The sequence below is a fragment of the Sinocyclocheilus anshuiensis genome, unplaced genomic scaffold, assembly GCF_001515605.1.
Source record: "Sinocyclocheilus anshuiensis isolate Anshui unplaced genomic scaffold, SAMN03320099.WGS_v1.1 scaffold2334, whole genome shotgun sequence".
NCBI classification, from domain to species: domain Eukaryota; kingdom Metazoa; phylum Chordata; class Actinopteri; order Cypriniformes; family Cyprinidae; genus Sinocyclocheilus; species Sinocyclocheilus anshuiensis.
Genome location: NW_015558923.1, coordinates 274,611 through 284,597, shown reverse-complemented (window position 1 = coordinate 284,597; position 9,987 = coordinate 274,611). Strand labels below are relative to the sequence as shown.

Sequence of the window (9,987 nt, the reverse complement as noted above, 5' to 3'; positions counted from 1 at the left end):
CACCTTGCTACGTGTACTGCGTTAGGCTAACCGAGACTTGTCATTTGCACTTATATATTGTTGCTCTTTTGTTAGTTTTGACTGCTTTTATTGTCCTCATTTGTTAGTCGCTTTGGATAAAAGCGTCTGCTAAATGACTAAATGTAAATGTAAATGTAACTGTTGTGATGTTCTGATTGAGAATAAGAGTGTTTACACCTAAGTCTGTTCCATAAACTCTGATCATTTATGCAGGATTCACATGGCTAGGAAACCCAGGAATATTGAAATATCAAAAAATCTAAAAGTGTTTTATTGAAATTTATAGAAATCATTAGCTGTAGACGATAAAGGTAATAAAAGGTCTAATGTGTATTCTAAGAAAATGGCAATATCAAATAAGTGTATAAATGTAACAATGACTGATTTAGTCATTTGTAATCTAACAGCCATAAACAGGGTTACCCTAGCTTTTGAACAGTACATTTTTACAACTTTTCCTATAAATATTTACATCCATCTATCCATCTATCAATCTGTCTGTCTGTCTGTCTGTCTGTCTAATCGCATTAATGCTAACACTCTCTATACTATTTCTATTCTATCTACTTGTTTTCTTTTATTTATAAAAAACTTGACCCTCTAACACAAGCATTTATTCTATTTATATTGTTTTCTTTTTATTTATTATAAAAAATTACTTGACACTAGCATTCTGTATTCTCTTTCTACTCCATCTGCTAGTTTTCTTTATTATAAAAAATAATAGTAACGTGACCCTTTAACATTAGCTCTCTCTATTTTATTTCAATTCTATCTACTTTTTGTTCTTTTTATTTATTTCAAAAAAACTTGCTATGTGTGCTGCATTACACTCTTAAAAATAAAGGTGCTACATGATGCCATAGAAGAACCTTTTTGTCTAAATGGTTCCATAAAGAACCTTTAACATCTGAAGAACCTTTCTGTTTCACAAAAGTGTCTTTGGGGCAAAAGAAGGTTCTTCAGATTATAAAAAGGTAAGAAAGAGATGGTTCTTTAAAGAACCTTTGACTGAATGGTTCTTTGTGGAACCAAAAATGGTTCTTCTATGGCATCGCTTGAAGAACCTTTTGAAGCACCTTTATTTTTAAGAGTGTAGGCTAACCAGGACTTGTCAGAGAACTTACTTATTGTTGCTCTTTTTTTGGTTTGATTGCTTCTTTTGTCTTCACTTGTAAGTCACTTTGGATAAAAGCATCTGATAAATGAATAAATGTAAATATATGATATTACGACAATTTTTGGAGAATACAACTTATACTTTTTTTAATACCTATATCATCTATAATATGATACATTGTCTTAATTTTCTTACCCCATTGGCAACTTTTTTTATTTGTCCTTAAACGTTTATGCTTACTCAAATGTTTATTCTTTAAAAAAAAGGTCAATGGAGTAAGAAAAATGTATACCTTAAAAATTTAAAGACATTTACATTTAAACCATATTGTTTCTTTACAGTGTATGAGTGAATTACAGTGCAGTTAAGAGAATGAGTGAAATTCTGTCTACAATGTGAACATATTTGCAAATTGCAAGTATGCATATGGCTGAAGTTTTGTACATGTGAGTGCATGTGCATTGCATGTCTCACATAAGCATTGGACCATGAGATTGAGTGGCCATTCTTGTGCTGTAATCCCTGCAGACACCAGAGCATTCACATTTCATCCTCATTGTGAGAGTGACTGCATGCTTTAATAGTTCAAGATTACACTTTCCAGTTAGTGCTGACATGATTACAGCTGTTCCACTTGCTGAAATAGTTTGAGAGCGTGCTTGCGTGTTCACAGCTGAGTATATTTTAACCAGAAATGTTTTTCCTCATGACTGCACACAGGTTAGAAACGTGAAGTGTATTTGTGAGAGGCAAAAAAAAAAAAAAGACAGCAGCTACTGTTGATTTACTCTAATATTTTAATATTAGATACTATTATTTTGTAACTTTTGCTCACGAAATACTAGTATTGGTACTTTTAGTCAGCTCAATTTTGTTCACTCACAGCAGAGAATAAGTGTTTTAGACAAAGGCTGTAAGAGAATAATGCACTGCTGAAAGTAGCATTCCCTTGCTGAAAGAATCTGAACAAATTTTTCACTCATTTATCTATGCAATTTATTCATTCCATCCATTCCGTTATCTGCCATTATGTGACTCAAGTGTTTTGTTGACATTTAAACATCCAATTCTGTGTACTCTCAAGCACTTAATGGCATTTCATGTTTTGCTAAAAATAAAATTGTTTTGGAATTATGCTGGATAAAGAAAAAAAAAACATTCCAGTATAATGTCTAATAAGAACTGATTCTCAGAATTCTGCTGTTGCTAAGAAAGGTAAATGGCTCTTGGGTGAAATCATTCATCCATCCGTTCTTCTTAAGTTTTACTCAGCGTCTTCAGTCTCATGAAAGAAAAATCGCAAATGAGATCTCTTTTCCTCCATCTTTAGACAGCAATCAGATGTGAAAGGTTTGTGTGACCAGACTTTGGTTCAGCCGCACTCAGCTTGTTCTCGCTCCAAAGGTGACATTAGGAGCACAGCTGGGTGTTTTGTGATTTAGAGCTTGGCTGAATGTGTGTGTTTTAGTGCAAAATTTAGGAGACTGTCTGATTGCTGGTGATCATTTGTAAGCACTGATCATGTTCTGCCAGCTCACGCCTACAGTTCTGCTGCTCGTTAGGGTTCTAACAGCAAAAATAATTAGTCCAACACTCTGGCAATTCCAGTCCGAGATAATTACTCAAACACGGTGCAGTCCTTCACACAGACAGAACAACTTGACCTTTTACTTCAAAGAGCGCCAGAGAGAAAACGAGTAATGATTGTCTTTTATGAGACAGAAAAAAACTGCCTTTTCACATTGTGCTCCTAACCACCTTACCCATTAAGGAAATGATTAGATGAATAGAGGAAAAGCTGCATGGATGAAACCCTTTTTGAATGATTCCTGTTTCACCTATGTTGTGTATATAGTATTTCTGCTGTGTTTCAGATTTGTGCCCTGGAGAGAGGGCAAAAGGTACTCCACAGGGGCATTATGGGTATCATCATTATAAACTTCCTCAGCATTGTGTCTATCTGTATGGAGGATGTGTGTGGGGTCAGCTTTTGCCATCGTTGGGATCAAATTGTGCCCACAAGGATAGTACAACCTGTAATTACCTACATGGCTGGGAACAGCTAATGGTCCCTATCAGCAAAAAATGGCTTTAATAAAGCATATTTAAAAATGCCTTAAATGGAGAGTTCACCCAAAAAAGAAATTCTGTCATCTACATAATTTACTCACCCTCATATCTTTTAGAACTAATTTTTTCTTTCTGTACGCCACAAAAGGAAAAGGCAGGACATTAATTCAGATCTTTTCTGTATAATGAAAGTGAATAGTGACCAGGGACTGTAGTGTAGTGTAGTGAATGTCTTGTACACTACATTCCAAGTTTTCTGAAGCGGTTGTGTGTAACAATGTTGAAATTTGGCATGTTGCGATTAGTTATGAGAATTATTCATGGTCATTGATATCAAACCTGCTGTTTGGTTGATGTGTGCAAACATGAAAAAGATTTGAGAACTATGGTGGAAGAAATTTTCTGTGATTTACATTTTAAGCACTATCAACATTCTATAAAGCTAAGTATAGTAAAAAAAAAAAACTAAGTATAGTTAAAATCTATTAGCATATTTACTGACATATCGCTCGAGACTTAGGCTACTGATATAGAATTATAATTAAACTTTATTTGGAGTATTGCCTGTGCACAATGCACATTTCTTAATATTAAGCCTAAATTGTGTTTTAATGTCGCTATTGATGAGGATTGTATGATATTTGAATAAAAGCAGTCTTTAAGTGCAAGATATTTAAAGTGTACCTAAATCAAATGTACTTCAGTATATCTTTAGTTGGACCTCAGCACTACTTTCGCAATATTAAAGTGCATTAAGCAAAAAATTAGTTGTTCAAATTTAGCAGACTGTTTAGTATACTAAAAGTACAATTGCAGGGTATTTGTATTAAGCACATAAATATGTAAATATATTTGTAGTATATTTAGCATGAAGCAAATGTATTTCACATGCATTTTAGTATATTTATTTTTCACTAGGATATGGTTTTGTGTTCCATGGAAGAATGAAACTATTAATTTAAACTTTAATTTTAATAGAATATATTATTATTATTGTTGTTATATTAAATATTGATAGGTTTAATATTAATAATTATTTTCTTCAAACATTCTGAATTGTTAATTGCAATAATTGTTGAAGTAATTACATTTTAAATAATAATTTATATTATAATTTTGTTGTTATTTCAACTATTAATATTAAATGTATTATTAAACTATTAAAGTCATCATGAATTAGAAATTCACACTATCTATTTTCTAAATGTGCATTATTGATCTTACTGTGAACAATTCAACAATGTATTTATATCTTTTTTATTTTGACGTTGTAATTTTTAATCAGAATCAGAAATATAACTGGATTTTCCGATGAAACGTCAGACTTCTCTCTGGTGATGTATGACACTTAATTTTGTTCACATAAACCCAGCTCTTTTGTACAATTGACTAGAAGCTCACATTCAGATCTGCCTCTATCCAAACAACAACCAATGAACTGAACTAAATTCCCACCCATAAATTAATTTTTTCGATAATCTGTTTCACTTAGATACAGAAAGGATCTGTCTTTTACATGACATGGCTTTTACATCATTACTTCTTTTACATGGCAACTTTAATTTTAAAACATTTTAAAATCCAAAAATATTTCTGCAAGGGTTAGATTAAAAGTTAAGGGATAGAAAATATAAAAAGCTCAGCTTAAAACAGTTGGAAGCCAAAGAAAAGTCCCCATGCACTATAATAGAATGTGCGTGTTTGTGTGTAGCAGAGAGAACCGAAAACATGCTAGATGGCAAGATAGATGTGAGTGTGTGTGGGCTGTGAGAGAAAAACAGTCAGGAGGTTCAACTCATGGATTTATTGACTGATTCCTGGACAGACTGACAAAGAATAATGTTGGTGTTTGTTGACACAGCCTGGATAGCGAGCAGCAGAAGACTGATGAGGATTCATTATTTATCTAAATTTTATCTGGTATCTTTAGAAAAAGAGGAGCAGGAGAGAGAATGTTTCAGAGATGGACAGAACAATGAATAACTGATCATTTCAATTAACCTGTTTAGTGGTGCAGGAAGTGAGACTGTTGGGGAAATGATGGGAAGTCGCATTTAATTGGTCCCGAGGACAGTGTGATTACTTGCTTCGGTACCCAGCTGACAAGAAGAGACAGTGAACAATCTTGCAAAAAAATGGTGAAATAATGATACCGTACTCTGCTAGCATCTTGTCCTGACTGTGGATTCTTGAGCCATAGAAAAAGGACAAAAACGGCAGAAGTATCACATTGAGATCAATGATAACTTTTGAATGGCATGCAGGTGTCTTATGAACTGCCTAGACTTGGCAGAGCATGAAATAGCAGTGTTTCTTTCGATACGAACACAGCCACAGAGATGCTGAGCTCTGCTTTCTAAGATGCTTAGAAATGCAAACAGTAGGCGGGGCTTAGTGGGAGTGGGAAAGTGGATGGGCCGTATCTGTCAATGATAATAAGGTATAGGTGTCTTGTTTAGAAATGTTCAGGGCTGATTGATGCAGTTATGTACATAATCGCTCTTTTTCCTGCATGTGTCTGTCTCTTACAGTTTACACACTGGGAACCATTAATCCATGATGATCAATACAGTCTGACAGAGTCAACATGTTCCTCATTTTGCACAAGCACAAGCACGAAATGCACATGCAGAGTGTTTCTGCACTTGTAACCAACCAGCAGGACCTTTAATTATTATTTAGGCTTCCAGAGGTTTTAGAGTGAGAAAATATTTAGATAAAATTAAAAATTTTGTTCAGTTCAGTTGTTGTTATTTTAAGCCCCTTCACACCAAGAACGATAACTATAAAGATAACGATATTAGCGAACGATATCGTCTGTTTATTCTAAGTGCACGCTGGTCTGCCGCTTTAAATTCTCGAGCTTGTTGTAGCAGGATGGATTCTGATTGGCTGTTAATGTTTGTATCGTTCATCAGCTGGAAAAAAATCGTTCTGGAAGTGATTCCAATGATATCGTTTCTCTGTGCCTTTATCGTTATAGTTGTGGTGTGGACTCTGCTATACTTTAATATTGAGAACGATTTTTAGAACTATATCTTTATCGTTATCTTTATAGTTATCGTGCTTGGTGTGAACAGGCCTTTAGTTTATTTTACTGTCACTGATTCTGAGTGCTGGTTTAATGGCTTTTAGTTAGTTCTTGGAGTCATGTTGTATATGGTAGATTCACCTTTTATGTACGTCTTGTGATGGTAAAAAGCAATAATCATCTATATCACAGCCAGTGTTATTTCATTATATCATTGATATACAGCGGGTAAAATAAGTATTGAACACGTCACCATTTTTCTCAGTAAATATAATTCTAAAGGTGCTGTTGACACGAAATTTTCACCAGATGTTGGTAACAACCCAAGTAATCCATACATATAAAACAAAACAAATAATTTCAGAAATTAGGTTATGTGTAATAAAATGGAATGACACCGGGAATAATGATTGAACTACTGAAATGTATTTAATACTTTGTACAAAAGCCTTTGTTGGTAATGACAGCTTCAAGACGCCTCCTGTATGGAGAAACTAGTCGCATGCATTGCTCAGGTGTGATTTTGGCTCATTCTTCCACAGTCTTCAAATCTTGAAGGTTCTGTGGGCCTCTTCTATGAACTCTGATCTTTAGTTCTAATTTTCTATTGGATTCAAGTCAGGTGATTGACTGGGCCATTCTAGCAGCTTTATTTTCTTTTTCTGAAACCAATTGAGATTTTCCTTGGCTGTGTTTGGGATCATTGTCTTGCTGAAATGTCCACCCTTGTTTCATCTTCATCATCCTGATACTGTAGGTGTTGGGACTGAAGCAGCTAATATTAATTTCCACTGACAAGGGACAGGATTGCTTTCTAATTACTGATAGATTTCAGCTGGTGTCTTGGCTTTCCATGCCTTTTTGCACCTTCCTTTCTTCATGTGTTCAATACTTTTTCCCTGTGCCATTCCATTTTATTACACAGAACTTAATTTCTGAACTTATTTGTTTTGTTTTATTTGTATGTATGGATTATTTGGGTTGTTACCGACATCTGGTGAAAATTTCGTGTCAACAGCACCTTTAGAAATATATTTACTGAGAAAAATGGTGACGTGTTCAATACTTATTTTACCCGCTGTACTATTATGTTTTTTTTAACATGCTGGCCATGTTTAAGGGTTAAAGTGTTGGATGTTCTTTGAGCCTCTGCTTTACTCTCGTCTGCCCCTCAGGTCTGAGTGGAGTGGCATCCTAATCCTTTTCTACAGTAGATTTAGATCTGCATCTTCAGCCTTTTTCAAAGATTACACTTGTGTCTGTGCGTGTGTGTGTAGATTCTGAGTAGAGAGAGTGAGAAGGATGGTGGAAGGGCTTGCTGAGTTAAAGGTCATTTCTGTTTGTGAAAAAGGAACATTTTGAGTTTGATGTTATCCAGGGATGGACTGGGACTACGAAACTGCCTATAGGACCTTTACCAACCAAATACATGCCTGCTCTATTATTTAGTTCATTTACAGGTATATTGATTTTGGCAATGTTTTGATATGTCTGAAATGGTGTTGGGCAGTTTGACCAAAAATCTGTATCATGGGTTGTTTTTTTTAGGATTCTGATGGTTTCACGGTTTATCCCGGCTTTCCCTGACTGTGCCTTTATATGAATCAGAATCCAAACAAACATGTTACATGTAGCATGAGCAGTTTTTGATATAAATTAGATTGTATAATTTCAAAATCTGAAGCAAAAACAGAATGGTCTGACTTCAGCTTTGTAAAATTATGCTTCATATAAAACATGCCTGCACGAAACAGAAACAGCAGACAGGCTAAATGAGAACACTCACTCTCTGACAGCAGGTGGCGCTTATGGAACAGCAGCACAGAGTTTCCTTTGTTACTGCTGTAAACAAAGCAGCACTGAGCTTTTAAATTGGCTTCCACATTAAATGAAAAGGAAATACCATCTAAACTTTCCTTAAGACAGTCAGTTTCCCTCAGAGATACATTTATACACCCCTCCCCCAATTCAGTATTTAGGATTTTCTTCCAATATTTGGCGCATTAAGTGAGTTTGCTCTGCCTGCTACAGTATTTTCTCCTCTTTCATTTTCACTGTCTCTGGCCTCTGTTAACGTCCATTTACAGTTGGGTTACTTGCCCATTTAAAGAATTAGTTGTGTCTAATATTTTTAAAAGTTCTCTAACCATTAGTCAGAAGTGTATGCAGTTAACAGGGATCCCCTCTCAATTCAGGACGGTGTCTACATTACTTAGCCACTTGTACCAGAATGCCGTTTTTTTTTTTTAATCATATCGCATATGTAATTCAAACCAGTTTACTGTTTAAACTGGTATATCGCCCAGCACTTGAAACATTTTTACACTACGTACACATACGAAGCATTGGTAAGATTTTTTTATATTTTTTAAATAAATAAAAAACATGCTTTCCAAGTCTGCATTTATTTGATTTAAAAATACAGTAAAAGCAGTAATATTGTGAAATATTATAATAATATATTTTGATAAAATGTATTTAAAAATGTTTTAAACCTTTGTACAGTAGTGTACATTACACAATTAGCACAATTAAACTGGATGACAAACAATACATCTTTTAAATGTCTAGAAATACATAATGCAATGTGATCATAGCAACTTGTTTTAAAATCCAACAGGTGTGGCCACATTGTTTTAAATGGGCTGGTGTGACAATGTTTCCCTTTAAAATAGTTGTGTACTTTGTTCCTAAATTTAGTCACGACAGCCAGGGGCGTAGCATCCATTTTAAAGGTGGCAGGGACAGCTGTCAGGTGATGTGACCCTCAATGGCCAAACAAATTATGTACATAATGTACAAAGTACATTCATGTTCACATAATAAATTCTATATAGAATACTAATTGGCATGATAGCTTACAGGAAGCAAGACAGATTATTTAACAATTTGAACATAAAATGAAAATATATATTAATGTTTAATTCCTTAAAACATTGGAAAGTAGTCCCAGTTAATAAAAAAAACACTGCCTTAAAATAATTATCTTCTTTCAACAGTTCTCACCTGTATAGATTCTGGAGAGGTCGAGCAACTGTCCTCCCCTCTCTCTCTGTCAGTGACAGACCAGTTAAAGTTAAGAACATAGCTGTAATGAATTAAAGTAGCCTACTAAAATATGATAAAGTATTATGAGATATAAGTATTCGGCGCAAAACAACTTTGCTTTATTGGGAAAGGATAATTCTACTCCGGACGCGAGTGGCGCGACGCAACAAAAGAACCCAATAATCAGTTATGCTGTCCATATTTACATTTAAATATGGACAGCACTGGATTTACTGGATCCAGCGCGAGGTCACATAGTTCTTAACGGGTTCTTTTGTCGCATCACTCACATCATGTAGATGCCCCGTTAGATCAAATCATAGCGTAGCAATTCGATCGCGTGATTTGTGTCATCGTGACATAACACATACTTAGTGTTTGAAAAAGGATGTAAAAATCAGCTTTTTTCTGGGGTGCGTTTTACCCCCAAACCGCCCAAAGAGCAAAGTGAAATCGCGAGAGCAACAGGACATTTGAAGCTCATGACAGACGCGCCCAAGAGATGATTCGCCTTGTGATTGCCTGAATGTTAGTTCACTCAAATCTAAATAAACAAATCAGAGAACACGGGCGGAAATATCAAAATGTCGGCGGTGGGTAAAAACAAAGTGCAGGGGACAGAATAACCTTTTACTAAAAGTGTGGGGGACACGTCCCCCCGTCCCCCGTGGCTGCTGCGCCCCTGACGACAGCTGAA

The 9,987-nt window shown here is 35.1% G+C and overlaps 1 protein-coding gene across 1 annotated transcript in view; it reads left to right on the top strand.

Moving 5' to 3' along the window:
* LOC107681542 (RNA-binding protein 25-like) overlaps positions 1-4,973 on the top strand; it is a 24,402-nt gene extending 19,429 nt beyond the window's left edge. Inside the window, exon 19 of the mRNA XM_016477848.1 lies at positions 4,959-4,973. The gene's annotated coding sequence lies outside the window, so the exon portion shown is untranslated. The remainder of the gene's footprint in view (positions 1-4,958) is intronic.
* Positions 4,974-9,987: the final 5,014 nt, after the last annotated feature.